The sequence below is a fragment of the Mustela lutreola genome, chromosome 1 (genome assembly GCF_030435805.1).
Source record: "Mustela lutreola isolate mMusLut2 chromosome 1, mMusLut2.pri, whole genome shotgun sequence".
In the NCBI taxonomy this organism is placed as follows: Eukaryota; Metazoa; Chordata; class Mammalia; order Carnivora; family Mustelidae; genus Mustela; species Mustela lutreola.
Genome location: NC_081290.1, coordinates 229,644,370 through 229,658,098, shown reverse-complemented (window position 1 = coordinate 229,658,098; position 13,729 = coordinate 229,644,370). Strand labels below are relative to the sequence as shown.

Genomic DNA, 13,729 nt, shown 5'->3' with positions numbered 1-13,729 from the left:
TGTATGCTAGATTTTTCTGATAGGTTCCTTTTATCAAGTAAGAACATTTCAGGGTACCTGGGTGGCTCAGTCACTTAAGCATCTGACTCCTGATTTTCTGCACATCATGATCTCAGAGTCATGGGGATTGAGCCCCGCATTGGGCTCTGTACTCAGCATGGAGTTCGCTTGATATTCTGTCTCTCCTTCACCCTCTGCCCCTCCCCCAACTTAGGTGCACGCACATGCTCTCTCTCTCACACTCTTGGATAAAGTCTTAAAACAAGAAATGTTTCTATGCCTAGTATAAGGATTTTACTCAGTAACAAATCTAATTTTTCTTCTTTGTTTTTCTATTAATAAACAACTACACAGGCTTGATATTAAACCTTCTGTAATCATAGGATAATTTTGCTTGCTTATGATATAATTTTTAATTAGGTTAGGTTTAGGTTAGATTTGCTAATGTTTTGTTTAGTATTTTGCAATTCTTTATGAATGAGGCAGGCATATAGCTTTATTTTTAGTGTGCTCTACTTACCCAAATCAAAACTAGTAAGAGCTACCCCAGCCTAAAATGAATTGAGAGGCTCTCTGTATTTTCCCATGATTTGAAACAGTTTAGATAATTTAGGTTTAGGTGGTAGTTCTCACCCATAAATCCGTCAGGGCCTGCAAACCCTCTGCCTCCTTTTGGTTACCTTCCCAATTTCTTTGTGGTTATTGATCTATTCAGGCTTCAACTGCTTGTTGAGGCAACTTGGTAATTTATTGTTTTCCAGAAAATCATTTACTTTTGCTGGCTTTTTTAGTTTATTGGCATAAAGTTCTATATAGTATTCCTTTTAATTTTTAAAACTTTGCCCTTAGTGTAGTTTGTTCCCTTTCTTGTTTCTAATTCTGAGGTACTTTTATATGTACTTCCTCAAGTATGTTTATTGTAAAATGAATATATTTTAAATTAAACTTGCATTTTAGCACATGGATGGTATTATGAAAACATCTGGGAATGATTTAGCTTGCTCTTATGCCAAATGTGGTTCTTCTTGCCTGAAACGAGTTATTCAAGATGTAAATTAGAAATCTGAAGAGTTGATTATTGTTCTGTAACTGTTGCTACATCAGTGTTGTTTGTTCTTGAGGATACATCTTACTTAGACCTGACATACTCATTATCACATGCTTTCACACCACCTAACTCTCCTCAGTAGAACTTGCCCACCCACGATGCTACCATTTACTTTTCCATGAGAGTGTTAATTTCATAAGTAGTAATAGTGTTCTGTCTTATTTGATGCCATCGCCATGAGACGATGTGTTCTTCTCAACTATGTGTATGGTCTAGACGGAGGAATGTAGAAGTAGGCTTTGGGGTAGATTTCTGGTCTTTTGGGAAACTATCATATTTAATAAACCCATCAACAAATATTTGAGTGAGTTCCATGTGCCCAAGACTGCTGTAGGTGCTGTGGAAATGCAAAAGATTTCTCAAGCAGTTAAAGTCCACAGTAATTTGGGTCTGATCACCCTTCTCAGACTGCCTCTTATGACAGCGCTCTCATGGACTCTTTGCTTTAGCACACCACCTGCTTCCTGTTGTGAACATGCAGTGCACTCTGCTCTTTTAATGATTTTGAAAAGCTAGTCTCAGGACTCAAAATGACTGTTCTCTTGCATACAGTTGTTCTACCTATCTTTCGATCAGATTGAAGCTTAAATCCCTTCCCCTTTAGTGAACCATTCACAAGAACAAGTTACCTCAGACCCATGTTTCCATTTTGAAAGGATAATTAGATTTTTAGATCCAGACAATATCTCTAGGAAGTTGTGTGACAATCTATGTAATGAAACCTTTAGGAACAAAATGAAGAAGTATAATCTGGATGATAGTAAAAAATAGGAAGATTTATAACTGCCTATTATCAATATAGAGGGAAATTTCTAATGGCATGATACAGGGCTCTGTTTTGTCTAGTCTTTATGAACATGTCCATTCATTCAGTTATTTACACACACACATACATACACACACATATATATTCAGCCCATCTTAAATTCCAAGATGAAATTTAATTGGGATTTAATTGGGATAAGAATATAGCCTTATACTTGAGTCCCAAAACCAACAGTATTAGAAGAGGAAGGCATGACATATGGGCACAGCCTAAGCAAAAAAAGATACAGAACCTTAAGTCAGTAGTTAATCAGTGTTAATAATCAGTGAAATGTGACTGCTAGGAAAATTCAGGCTATGTTGATAGGCATTTAATATCTAGAATGAGAAATGATAGACCTTTGTTCCAGGCAGACATATCTGAATTCCTAGGTTCCATTATAAAAATCATTCTTTAAAATGGAATTTGACGGGGCACCTGGGTGGCTCAGTGGGTTAAAGCCTCTGCCTTCGGCTCAGGTCATGATCTCGGGGTCCTGGGATCGAGCCCCGCATCTGGCTCTCTGCTCAGCGGGGAGCCTGCTTCCCCCTTTCTCTCTGCCTGCCTCTCTGCCTACTTGGGATCTCTCTCTCTGTGTCAAATAAGTAAATAAAATCTTTAAAAATAAATAAATAAAATGGAATTTGACAATTAGAAATTTGTATTCTAGTATTATGTGATTTGCAAACTTTGAAAAAAAAAAAGTTCTCAAGGTATTTTTCCAGGAGTTTTTCTATGCTTGATACACTTATAGGAGAACATGAGTAAATTTATGAGTCAACATTTCATACAATCTAGGAGAAACAGAATCAGATGAAATCTTAAAATAGTCATCTGTTATTTACTGAGTGTCTCCTATGCTTTGAGGGTTTAAATGTCTGCTGTGCTTCTGGGCTCCTTCCTATTCCTGAGGGAAGGAAGAGAAGAAATATGTATTGAAGGTCCGTAGCAGGTACTATGAGGAAGCTTATATGAGGATATATACTAATAAGATATAGGACTGTGTTTTCAAGGCATATGGAATCCAGTGCTGCAGGGAAAGACAGTAAGCAGATTATTACATGATCTAGACTCCAGATAGAGCCACGCTCCCAGGGTCAGTGAAGAAGACCACAAATCAGATAAGGGTATAGCCTTAGCAAATGTTAACTACTAAATATGCCTGGACTTTCACCCGAGTTTTTCCTCTCCTAGAGAAATTTCTGGGTCTGTTCTGTACTGGGAGGAAGAAGGGAGACAGATAGCTATCTCTTTCTCTTCTTGCAAAGCTACTAATTCAGTCAGATTTGGATCCCTCCCTTGTACCTCACTGGTAACCTTAACTACCTCCTAAAAACCCAGTCCCCAAATATTGTCACTTTAGGATTTAAGGCTTCAACATATGAATTTTGGGGGGGATGCAGTTCAGTTTATAACACCAGCTTATCTCCCTTTTGATTAACTAAAAGTCAGGATTTAGGACTTTAATTATATCTTCCAAATACCTTCACCTTATAAAGTAGCATAATCTTGGGAGTAATATCCTATCATAGTCACAGGTCCTGCTAACATGCATGAGGAGGGGATGATACTGGGCTAGTATACCAGGGGCTGGGAATCTTGGTGGCATCTTGGAATTCTGCCTGCTGCAAAGGTAGTAGGGTAGAAAGCAGTAGCAGATTTAGATCAGGGATAAGGGCTGTTGTGAGTAGAATGGTAGAAAAAGCACAGAGCAACCTGGTATGGTAGGAGCATTAAACTGAGACCTGCGTATTTAGAAAGTTGAGCCAGTGTATCTGAGAAAAAAAAGGACTTTGGAAACTAAAAATTAATTTAACATGTAAAGTATTACTGATACTGAAGTTTGTTGGGGAGATGATGGCAAGATTGGTTTAGGAATGATAGGTTTATGGGTAGAAGATAGGTAACAGTGAAAACCCATGGGCTTTGGACTTAGACAAACCTGGTTTTGAATACTGATTCTGGCTTCTTACATGTAGAATGAGAATGATAATGTATGAAGTTTATGGATTGTTACGAAGGTTAAATGGAATATTACATTTCAGGTTTTTAGCCCAGTGCCTGGCAACATAGTAAGCACTAAATAAATGTTTATTCATTCAATTATTTATTAAATATGTAAATATGTATTATGTGCCAGATGTTCATTTTGGCCCCAGGATTTTAATAATATTAAATACCAAATATTGTGCCTGAGCTAGATTTTATTTGACTTTGAATTTCCAGGCTAAAACAGTTGAGTGTTAATTTGTATGTAAATAGCCACAGTATACATTCCACATGTTCTCAAGCAAAGAAACTAATGGGCCAGTAGTCAGCCTACTTATTGATCACTAAAGAGTTGGCAGATCTCCTGGACCCCATTTCATTGTTTTGATTTTTTTTAATAGTCCACCATTAGGGCTTAGTGGGTTGAGCCTCTGCCTTTGGCTCAGGTCATAATCTCAGGGTCCGGGGATCAAGGCCCACATTGGGCTCTCAGCTCACCAGGGAGCCTGCTTCCCCTGCCCCCCACCTGCCTCTCTGCTTACTTGTGACCTCTCTCTCTGTCAAATAAATAAATAAAATCTTTAAAAAAAATAGTACACTATTTAAAAAAAAATTATTTATTTGACAGACAGAGATCACAAATAGGCAGAGAGGCAGGCAGAGAGAGAGAGGGGGAAGCAGGTTTCCTGCTGAGCAGAGAGCCCGATGTGGGGCTCGATTCCAGGACCCTGGTATCATGACCTGAGCTGAAGGCAGAGACTTTAACACACTGAGCTACCCAGGCGCCCCCAAAATAGTACACCACTAAAATGTGTATTTGGGGAGGAGTATTCTCCTGGCAGTGTTCCAAATGGATTGAGGAGGGCAGAGATAGAAAGAGGGAGGGAGGCCTCTTTTTTTTCTTTTTTAAAGGTAAACTCCGGGGGCGCCTGGGTGGCTCAGTGGATTAAGCCGCTGCCTTCGGCTCAGGTCATGATCTCAGGGTCCTGGGATCGAGTCCCGCATCGGGCTCTCTGCTCAGTGGGGAGCCTGCTTCCTCCTCTCTCTGTCTGCCTCTCTGCCTACTTGTGATCTCTCTCTGTCAAATAAATAAATAAAATCTTTAAAAAAAAAAAAAAAAAAAAAAAAAAAAAAAAAAAAAAAAAAAAAAAAAAAAAAAAAAAAAAAAAAAAAAAATAAAGGTAAACTCCGGCCAGCTTGGAACCCAATGCAGGTCCTGAACTCAGGACCCTGAGATCAAGAGTCAGACACTTAACCGACTGAGCCACCTAGGAGGCCTTTTTTTAATGCCAAGCTGGGGTACCTATAGTGGGAATAAGGAAAAGGAAATGTTGAGTTAAGAGCATAGGGGAAGAAGAATCAACAGATTTAGGTACTGACTAGGAGAGAGGAGAGGGAGGGAAAAGACTGGTGTAATGTGATATTGCTGCCAGTTAACCCTTCCAGAGCAGTGTGGTGATTCATGACTTTCACGGTGTCTAGATCTTTATCATTGATGCTAAGTGTTATAAACATGACTAGAAGAACATATGTGTTAACTTTCTCTAGGTGTATTACATAATGATAGGAACTATATAGACAAACACTAGCTGTTAGAGAACCTAGAATATCTAAAACATTTTGTGTCTGTAGAGATGAAGAAAGGAAAAGTGATTAGGTATGGCTGCATTAGACAGCACTAATCTTTTAAGTTACAGATTTGTAGATTGTAATATTTCTAGTTGTCTCCAAGGGAATTTAGTCACAGCTATGTATCAAAGCATCAGTAATTAAAACATAAATGAGAACTGGTTTAGCTCTGTTAGTCTGTGAGAGGAGAAACACGGAGTACTGGGTGGACTGTGTTGCTGGTTGTTCTCTTCTTTCACACAAGATTATTGACAGGTGCAACATGCATAATGATGTGGGTGATATCAGACTAGCATAGAGCTTGATAAGGCGGCATTTTGGAGACTCTTTGGTCAGATAAGCTACAATAATACTGACCAGGTGACAAGGTTACCTTTGGTACAAAGGAGAGATGGAATTGAGAGAACAAGTGTAGAAACTGAGAAGCCAGTCAGCAGGGTATTGGCTAGTTGAAAGTTGACGGTGGCAGTGGACTTGGAGAAAGGAGAACAAATTCCAGATAGCTTTAATCAAGCTCTTTTTGCTAAATCAGGAGATTTAGGTTACTTGATGTTAGGACAGTGGTCATTTTGTCTTGAGATGTTCTGTTCCTTGGACTGCTGTAACTTCAACTCTCCCAGCTCTTCTTCTACTTCTCTGGACATTCTTGGTCAGAATTCTTTGCAGCTTTTAATTTTTTTTTCTAATCCCTTAAATATTGATGTTCCTCAGGATTCTGTTCTAGGCTCTGTTCTCTTTCATTCTCACAGTCTTCCAGAATGATCTCATTCACTTTCATAACATTAATAACCATCTGTGTGCTAATGATTGCCACATTTTTGTCTCCAGCCAAGATCAGTCTACTAAGCTCCAGACTCTTATATTCAAGTCATATTCAACACCTCCTTTTGGATATTACACAGGCACCTCAAACTGAAGGTAGAATATCTTTTCAAACTGCTCATTCTGTATTTCCCACCTCAGTAAATAACATCACCATTTTCCTGATTCCCCAAGCTGTATACCAGCTATCATTTTTCCCATTTTTTCTTTGCAGTATAATTTATATACAGTAAAATGCAGGGAATTTAAGTGTACAGTGTGATGAGTTTTGACAAATGTACATACCCATGTTGTCATCATTCAATCATGGTATAGAATATATTCCATTATCCAGAAAATTTCCGTATACCCCTTTGCCAATCATTTTTACACCCTTACTCCTACCCCTGACTGAGTTAAACCCTTTTCTTACTGCCTCTTCATTATTAGCTTTTCCTGTTCTTAAACTTCTTATAAATGGAATCATATGGTGTACTCTTTCAGTTTCTGACTTTTTTTTGTTCAACATACAGTTTTTGAAATTTATCTAGGTTATTTTATAGATCAGCAGTTTATTTATTTATTGCTGAGTGATATTTCTGTGCATATACCATAATTTCCTTACCCAGTATCTTATTGATGAATGTTTGAGTTGTTTCTACTTTTTAAAGTTCTGAATAAAGCTTTTAAGGAATAGCCTTATGGAAGTCTTTTGTGGTCACACGCTTTTTATTTTATTTATTTATTTATTTATTTATTTATTCTTTTATTATACTTCAGAATGGAACTACCTGCTCATATGATAGATAGTATGTTTAGTTTATTGAAAATTGCCAAGCAGTTCTTCAGTAGTTATACAGTTTTACAGTCCTATTAGCAATGTTTGAAAGCTCAGCTTTTCTACTTCTTGCCATCATTTGGTATTGTCATTTTGAAAATTTGAGCAGTTACAGTGCGTTTTGAGATACCTTTTGAGTTTAATTTTAAATCCATCATGAATAGTTAAACACCATTTCATGTTATTGGCCATTTTTATATCCTTTGTGAAGTGTTTATTCAAATATTTTGATAACATTTATTGAGTTTTATTTTTATCATTGATTTGTAAGATTCTTTGGGTATTATAAATATAAATCCTTTGTCAGATTATATATAGAGATTATATATACACACACACATATATATAACATTTTTTTCCTGTTCTCTGTCTTGATTTTTATTTTTTGCTATAATACCTTTTAATAAGTAGAAGTTTCAAATGTTGCTATAATATGTTATATCAGCTTCTTATTTTATGAATAATACCTTTTGTTTCCTGTTTAGAGAATCTTTGCTTAATCCAGGGTCATGAGCTCATGAATACAGTTTCTACATGTTATTCTAGAAGCTTTATAGTTTTAGATTTTACATTTAGTTTTTGATCTATTTCAGTTTAACTTTTTGCGTATGATGTGAGGTAGAGATTTAGGTTCATTTTCTCCCCATGTCAAAATCCGTTATTTCAGTGTCATTTGTTGACAAAATTTTTCTTTCCCTTATCAAAAAATAGATTTATTTTATATAATGGGTTTGTTTCTATACTCTGAATTCTGTTTCATTCATCTATTTGTTTAGACTTCTGTAACTATTACTTTATAAACTCTAGCTTTGCGATAAGTCATAAAATCTGGTAATGTAAGCTTCAACTTTGTTTTTCTTTAACATTTTCTTGGCTATTCTAGGACTTTTATATTTGTATATCAACTTTAGAATCAGCTTGTCAGTTAAAAGAAAAAAGACTGCAAGGGTTTGGCTGGGATTGTTTTTACTCTGGATAGATTTAGGGGAGACTCTTAACTTCTTAACAACACTGAATCTTCCAACCCATATAATTGTTACATGTTTCCATTTGTTAGGGATTTTAAAATTTCTCTCAACAATATTTTATAGTTTACAGTGCATGGGCCTTGCACATCTTTCATTAGTGTTACCTAGTATTTGTTTATATGATACAAAAATACCATTAAGTTTTTATATGTTAATCTGGAATCTTGCAGTCTTGCTAAAGTTATTTATTAGTTTAATTACAGACACCTTTCCTTGCTCCTGATCTAATATTAGCTGTAGGTTTTTTCATTTAAGTCCCTCTTTTGTATTAGCTGTAGATTTTTAAAAAATAAATTCTTCATCAGAGTAAGCTCTCCTTTTTTTTTTATTTATTTGACAGAGATCACAAGTTGGCAGAGAGGCAGGTGGGGGTGGGGAGTGGGGGTGTGAAGCAGGCTCCCTGATGAGCAGAGAGCCTGATGTGGGGCTCAATCCCAGGACCCTGAGATCATGACCTGAGCTAAAGGCAGAGGCTTAATCCACTGAGCCACCCAGGCGCCCAGCTCTCCTTTTCCCTTAGTTTGTCCAAGGTTTTTTGGTTTTGCTTTTAATCACTAACAGGTATTGAATTTTATCAAATGCTTTTTTGAGGGCATCTTTTGAGATAGCCATATTTTTCTTCTTTATTTTGTCATTATTGATTTTCAAGTGGTAAATTAACCTTGTACTCTTCAAATAAACCTCTTTGAGCAAGATGTGTATTATCCTTTTGATACATTGCTGGATTTGATTTGCTAACATTTTTTAAATGATTTTTGCATTTATAGTCATGTGTGGTACTTGTCTTTTCTTGTCATGTTCTTGTCATGTTCTTGTCATGTTTTGGTATAAGGATTATACTGGTCTTATAAAACAAATTGAGAAGTGTTTCCTCTTCTTTGAAAGATTTTGTTAAAACTAGTATAATACCAGTGAAGTTCTCTGAACCTAGAGTTTTGTACATGAAAGTGGTTTTAATTACAAGTTTAGTTTCTTTAACCAATAATGGCGATTCAGATTTTCTAATTCATTTATTTGTTTTGGAAACTTGGGATTTTTTAAAGCAATTTGACTGTCATCTAAGTTTTTAAATTTTTGGCATGTTGTTCATAATTTCCCAGTAATTCCCTTTAAATGTCTATAAGATCTAGTGATGTCTTTCCTTGTGTTCCAGATGTTGGTAATTTGTTTTTGGGCCTCATTCTTTTTTGTTTTGTTTTGTTTTGTTGAGTTGGGGCATCATTCTTTATTTCTCCTTCTCTCTCACTTTTCACATCTACACATTCCTGTTCCCTTTTTAATTTAGAGCAATGCCTAAACTTTTCCTAAGGAAGCTATAATAACCACACTCTAGCCTTCCTGTTTACAGTCTTGCCTCTGTGTCCAGTTTACCTTCTTTTAGGAAGAAAGATCTTTCTAAAGTTTAAATGTAATTAAATCTTTTCTCACTTAAAACTTTTTTTAAAAAAAGATTTATTTATTTATTTGACAGGCAGAAATCACAAGGAGGCAGAGAGGCAGGCAGAGAGAGAGGAGGAAGCAGGCTCCCTCCAATGCGGGGCTCGATCCCAGGACCCTGGGATCTTGACCTGAGCTGAAGGCAGAGGCTTTAACCCACTGAGCCACCCAGGCGCCCCTCACTTAAAACTTTAATGATTTCATAATTCCTTCAGGAAAAAAAAAATCTATGCTTCTTCCTATGAAATACAAAGTCATCAATGATACGGTATCTGTCTTAATAGATACCTGTCTTTTCTTATATTTACTTCTCCCTTTTTATCTCTTCCCACATGTCATAAGGAAGTATACTGCCTTTCTAGGGATTCTGATTTGTCATATTTCACCTAAAAATAGAATGCAGCATTTCAGATGTGATATGATCGATACTAAGTGGACAAAAATTGTCTCCTAACTTCTCCTTTACTGAGATGATTGTTAATATTTAATTGGTATGGTCTCAATATATAATATTTGTTTAACATAATGCCTTTTATTCCATAGATTTTTATATTCACAGCACTGTCTTTCCCTAAAACATTATTTTAGAGCCCAGTTTCCATTTTACTGTTATCTCAAAGCATATTAAGTAATAGGGCTGCATCTGTTTGCTCCAGTTAGAGTGCCTCTCAGCTGTTTGATCCCTCCTCCTCAAACCCATGGTAATGAGTTTATTTCAGCTTGGCAGTGTTAGTGTTGGTATTTGACCTGCCACCAGATGACTAGATGATGTGTATTTCTTTATAGTACCATTTCATAGTTTGCAAAATCAAGAAACAGTCCTTTGAAGCGGTCTAGCTGGTTTGGAAGTAAAGTAGTTGTTCCTTTCCTTGTCAGTTCTTCACCTCCTCACCCTCAGGGGAATCAGGATGCCCCATGTTATGTTTAAAAGCCTAAACATATCAAACTTTTATTCTTCTTTTGGGTTTGAAAGGGGGACATTATTAGCTCTGTCTTGATGTAGCAGGGGCTCTGAAAGTCTATTTGGATAACACTGAAGATTGGAGGAAATGTGACTCTGTCTGTGTGTTTTAAGCCCCTAAGGTAAGATCAGAAAGCGTCTGGGGCAGTGAGAGCCAAATAGCTGAAGTCATACATTAATTATGGTCATGAATCATTTTTATTTTTAAAGTCTTTACCATTTGACAAGGTTGTTTGCATAGTACCAGTGAGTTTCAGGCAGCATTTTCCCCCTTTTAAAGTAACAGGCTATTTTGTTGATTTCTGCTCTGAGTTGATAATGCCTATTATTATTACAATTCTGATGACTTTTTTTTAGTAAAAATTGCATGTTTCCTTACTTACATGAGTAGTTTTTATTTTTTTTTTTGCTTTGAATATCGTATTTTAAAGTTGTAAATATAGAGACTATCACTATAATCTTTCACTCTCCCACTGATACCTGTAAAAAATAATCAAATCTTGGGACTGAGCTTTTATGTTCAGGCGTTAGTTGACATGCAGTTTGCAGATACCTTTTGAGTGCCTCTTTTGTGCCACATTCTGTTCTAAGCGCTGAGAATGTATATAAAAATAAGAGATTTTTTTTTCTTGGAGAGATCTAGTAAGGAAATAAACAGTTGCTATAAAATGTGGTTCTGTCATCTTTGTTAGAGGTTTGTATTTGGAATGCTGTAGATTTCCAGAGGAAGGAGTGCCTTCATCTGTCTGGAATAGTCCAGAAAGGTCTTTGAAGAAGCGATTGTGCTTGAACTGCCTTTTTAATGGACTCAGGAGTGTACTTATCTGTTAAGAGATGGGGAAAACTTACAGGCAGATAGATCAGCTCACTCAAAGGCACAGAAACAAAAAAATGGCATGATATGCTTGGAGAATTGCTGGGAGCTGAGTGCACGCAAATTAAGGACTATCAGGAAATGAGACTGGAGATATATGCTGGGACTGCATGACAAGGGGCCTCTCTTTGCTTTTAAATTTCTGTAGAGCAACTTTGTAAGAGAGTATTACTACCAAGAGAGTGTGTACATATACATTCCCAGTGCAAGAGGCAGTAGGATGGAGTGTAACCTCTGTTGGATTCCACAGGATCCTCGAGGAAGTTGCTTGAGTAACTTAGCTCATGAGTAATCTAGCTATAGTAAGACTTGTTTCCTTCTAGATGACCTAAGTTGTTCCCTTTTAGATGGCCATTTTAGATGATCTAAGAAATCCTCAATAACTATCAAGCAATTTCTGAAAGTACAGAATATGTCATGAATATTTTTGGTGTATAGTATCATCATCATCATTATCATCATCATAATGTAGGCAGAGATAGTAATGTCTTTGCTTGTGTTCCTGATGTTGGTTTCTGACGCCATCGAATCCCTAAAAATGTTCACCTTGTATATAGGATATCTTTCAGGTTAGAATTATTGAATGATTTTTAAAAATTGAGGTAAAATTCACACAGTGAAATGAATAGATCCTAAGTGTAAATTCTGCATATAGCTATGTACCCGCATTCCAGGAAAGATATGTTGGACATTTCCATCACCTCAGGGAATTCCCTTTGTTTCCCCTGTCTTCTACCAGTCAGTTCCACCCCACATAGACAGCCAGCAACTCTTGATTTCTATCATCATGGATTGCTTTTGTTCTTGAACAGTGTATAAATGGAATCATACGGTCTACTTTTTGTTCTTGGCTTTTTTCACTCAACATAATGCCTTTTTTTTTTTTAAGGTTTTATTTATTTATTTGACAGAGAGAGATCACAAGTAGATGAAGAGGCAGGCAGAGAAAGAGAGAGAGAGAGAGAGAGAGAGAGAAGCAGGCTCCCTGCTGAGCAGAAAGCCCGATGTGGGACTCGATCCCAGGACCCTGGGATCATGACCTGAGCCGAAAGCAGCGGCTTTAACCCACTGAGCCACCCAGGCGCCCCTCAACATAATGCTTTTGAGATTAGTTCAGATTGTTGCGTGATTCAGTGTGTCTTCCTTTGTATTGATGAGTAGAATTATACGTTATTTTGTTTACTAATGCTTCTGTTTGATGGACATTTGTGTTGTTTTCTATGAAAATTTTATACAGATCTTTGTGTAGACATATGTTCTTATTGTTCTTGAGTAAGTGCTTAGGAGTACAAATACTGGGTTAGATGGATGTTTAACTTTATAAGAAACTGTTTTCCAAATTGTAGTACTTTGTTACACTCTTACCAGTAATGTATACAAGTTGCTGCACATTCTTGCTAGTATTAGGTGTTGTTATTTTACTTTTAGCTATCCTAGCAGGTGTAAAATGGTATCTTCTTATGATTTTAATTTGCATGTTCATGATGACCAAGATGTTGAGTACTTTTTCTTGTACTTACTGGCCACTCTTATGTCAACTTGGTAAAGAATTTTACTTTTTTGCCCATTTTTTATTGGGTTATCTTTTGTTACTGATTTATAAGAGTTTTTTATATACTCCAGACACAGTCCTTTGTCAGATTGATGTTTTGCAAGTGTTATCTCCCAGACTGCTTATCCTTTTCTTAATGCCATCTTTAGATGTACAGACATTTTTTATTTTTGTGAGGTCCAATTTATCTATTTTTAATTTTATGGTTAGTGCTTTTCATGCCTTCTCTATGAAATCTTTACCTCCCCCAGGGTTGCAAGAGATTCTCTATTTTTTCTACAAGTTTTATGATTTTAGGGTTTATGTTTACTGTGCTGTCACTGAATTAATCTTTTGCATGTGCTGTGAGGTAGGGAATGAAATTAATTTTTTTGCCAGTTTATCTGGTACCATTTGTTTAGAAAACTTTATTTTCTCCATTAGTTTGTCTGGATTCCTTTGTCCAAAATCAGTTGGCCATATATGTGTAGCTTTATTTATATAACCTTTACTCTGTTCCATTAATCTATGTTTTGATCATTATGCCAGTACCATATTGTTTTGGTTATGTAGTTTTATAAAACAAAGTGTATCTGGGTTTATCTCTTCTAGCGTCTTTGTTTTTCTTTATAAATTACAGTATCAGCTTCTTAATTTCTTTAAAAAAAATGAAAGCCTTTTGAGATCAGAATTGTGATTGTGAAACAAAGACCTATGTATAGAAATAT

The 13,729-nt window shown here is 36.2% G+C and overlaps 1 protein-coding gene across 4 annotated transcripts in view; it reads left to right on the top strand.

Annotated features, from left to right (window-relative positions):
• UVRAG (UV radiation resistance associated) overlaps positions 1-13,729 on the top strand; it is a 309,934-nt gene that overhangs the window by 128,585 nt on the left and 167,620 nt on the right. The gene's annotated exons all lie outside the window — the stretch shown is intronic.